The following is a 2,947-nucleotide window of genomic DNA, read 5'->3' as shown; positions in this document are numbered from 1 at the left end:
AAATATAAGAGCGTAGTTTAGATCACTAAAGTAGTGATCTAAACGCTCTTGTATTCTTTAGTGATATAAACGCTCTTATATTTCTTTATGGAAGGAGTACCTTTTAGTTGGTATTATGCATGTATTCATTTTTACTGTTTTCTTTTGATTGTATAAGGACGGGCCAATCCTATGTCAAATTGCGCTTATATATGTCCCATTTTGTGTGTGACTGATGAATTTGTTTCAAATTATTTTGCTTTTGTTCAGACTCACGCAAGGCTTCGATTAGTTTGCTGATGTTTGAATTCTTTTACATGTTATATTAACCCTCTCCTACGTTACTTATTCCTCGCAAAAAGAAGATAGACAATTTTGCTCTTGCAATCTGGACAGAGAAAGGTAAAATCAAAGACACGTCAAAATTAGCAGGGATTTGCCAAATGCGCCATCGATAACTGGCTTTATTATAAGATTCACAAACTTCCTCACAATCACAAGTTGTACACCGAAGCCAAATACATTTTATTGCATTGGTGCAGCAGTTCGACATCATATGATCCCATGATCGGCCGGATCTTCAATCTTCAAGGAACCTTGGCCCGTCCATGGCGACCCCACGTATCGTTGCACGCATGGCTACAATATGCGGCGCCTGCATATGCAAAAATGGCAGTGCAAGCACAAGATCATCAGAACAAAATAACAGCATAAAGAGCAGACATATTCCATGAGTGTGCCTCTACGAACGCACCCATAAAGCAAGGTGGTAGGAGGTCCTCTTACCGGATGGCGCCGCCGGCACGCCGCATAGGGAGTCCTTGGTGCAGGCGACCATGCAGGCGGCTACAGGGTCATTCTTGTCATCACAGCTGCCGCCACACACGACCTTGCAGAGCATCGGGAAGGCGTGCTTGCACCCTAAGTAGCACTCTCGGTAGCAGTTGCAGGAGTAATTGGAGAACTGTTGATGGGATGGCCTGGACAGCATGAGAAGTAGGAGCATGGACAGGGCCGCAATCACTGCCGCTCTCTTCTTCACCACCATGTCCTTCCTCGTACTGTAACAAGAGAAGTGGGGAACTACGTTTCAGGCTCTTGTATGGAGGGCTCTGTACATGTTTCAGTCTGGAAGTGGATCTCCTGCGAAGGAAATCATTAACCCTGAGATCAAGAAGATCCGAGGAGCTAGGAATCATTTGCGTGGAAATCTGAGAGAGAGGTAAATCATGGTCGTACTTCCAAAACTGTAGATCCTCCCGATGGAAAGTTGAGCAACCTTTTCTGAAGAAAAATGAGCACCTAATCGGCAGAGTATCAATGGTGGCAAATTCAATCGGCAGAGTATTTGATGCTAAAAGAAAATGCAGAGCAATCTCTGTCTCTATCTCTAGTCTTTATCTTTATCTCTATATCTATATCTCTATCTCTATCTTCTCTTCTCTTCTCTATATATACTTATAGTATTATATCTCTACTACTTAAAAAGAACAGAAGGTTCCCATTTCACTTTTTTTTCCACCTCCCCTTTGTCCAACCTTCCATGTATATGATAATCAATCACCTTAATACACTTACCTTCTGAATCAATTCTACTTTAGTTTACTTACCAAATTTCTAATCAAAATGTAAGGTAACTCACAGTTAGAATTTGATGAACATTTATTTACACAATCGCATTATTATTGACAGGTAAATCACGAACCAGTGTAATAAATATTTATATCCTTTGCAACGCACAGGCATTATTCTAGTACTACCTAGCTAAAAGAACCCTAAGGTTCGATTTCCCCTCTTAGGTCGTCCCACCTTTTGTCACGCCTCTCCTCGTACGACTCCCCACCCCTCGACCGATTTTCCTCCCTCCCTCCCTCCACCGGTTTTCACTGGTTTTCTCATTTGGCCAAACAAACCCAACCTTTATTGGGTAACGATATGGCCGGACAAACCCAATTTTTATGGGAAATGTTTACGCGCGGTGAGCCGGATGAACGCTCGGGCCGGTAACTTCGCCACGCTGGCGCTAGCCATCAGGAAGGGAACACGTGTACCTTATCCTCTCCCCAACGCCTGCATCCACTCCTTTCCTCGCGACGTTGACCTCGCTTTCCCCATCGCTTTCTGCCTCACCTCCTCCGACATAGCACCAGGCAGCTCCGAGCACTCCTCCCTTCGCACCTCACGCTGCACCTCCTCCATGGGGGTGCTGCTCCCATGCGCCATGGCCTGTGAGCTCAAGGTCAGGGCAGCCATGGCTTACGAGCTCGGGGCGGACTGCAACCGGGGCTCCTACGAGCTGCTATGGGCGTCATGGCTTGTGAGCTCGGGTGCAGACGATGACGGGGGAGACTGCGATTTGCTATGGGCAACGCCGTTGAGCATTTGCTATTGGGAGAATCCCACCGGAGCTGCAAGCATTAAGCGACACCTCCCATGTTACAACTGGTGTTAAAGGAAGCTACCACAAGGGCCGCAAAAAGCTTCAACCCGTGATGCCAAATGTTGGGACTGCTCAGTGCCATCGCAAAAGGCTACAACCGGCGTCGCAAAAAGCTTCGACCGACATCGCAAAAAGCTTCAATCACGATGACATGTTAGGGCTGGCTACTGTCAATACCAAAAAAGCTGCAACCGTTGTCACTTTTGCTAGTATCCACGTCGTTGTTTTCTACATACTTCACGGCTTAGCTGCGACGTGCGACGACGGCGGCGATCAACAAGCTATATGCTTTTGCTAGAACGAAGACTATGTGTGCTACAACCGGTTATGGCAGAGCTACCACCGGTGATTTTTTTTTGCTACAACCATGTATGGATTAGTTGACCTCGGTCGGGAGTTGCAACAGTTGATGCTTTTGCTACTACCGGCGTTGTTGTTTGCTACATGCTTCATGACTTAGCTGTGACGTTCGACGATGGCGGCGACGTTTTTGCTACAGCCGCCGCTGGATTTTGCTTCATCCGTTCG

The 2,947-nt window shown here is 46.4% G+C and overlaps 1 long non-coding RNA gene across 1 annotated transcript; it reads right to left on the bottom strand.

The window, feature by feature from the left end:
* Nucleotides 1–417: 417 nt before the first annotated feature.
* Nucleotides 418–1,301, bottom strand: LOC119320323. Its single transcript, XR_005154914.1, has 3 exons — nucleotides 1,219–1,301; nucleotides 766–1,122; nucleotides 418–634 (listed from the first exon to the last, which is right to left on the bottom strand). It is a non-coding gene; the product is annotated as an uncharacterized LOC119320323 (long non-coding RNA).
* Nucleotides 1,302–2,947: the final 1,646 nt, after the last annotated feature.

Source organism: Triticum dicoccoides, chromosome 6B, assembly GCF_002162155.2.
Source record: "Triticum dicoccoides isolate Atlit2015 ecotype Zavitan chromosome 6B, WEW_v2.0, whole genome shotgun sequence".
NCBI lineage: Eukaryota > Viridiplantae > Streptophyta > Magnoliopsida > Poales > Poaceae > Triticum > Triticum dicoccoides.
The sequence above is the reverse complement of the archived record's forward strand: the minus strand, read 5'-3'. Positions and strand labels throughout refer to the sequence as shown.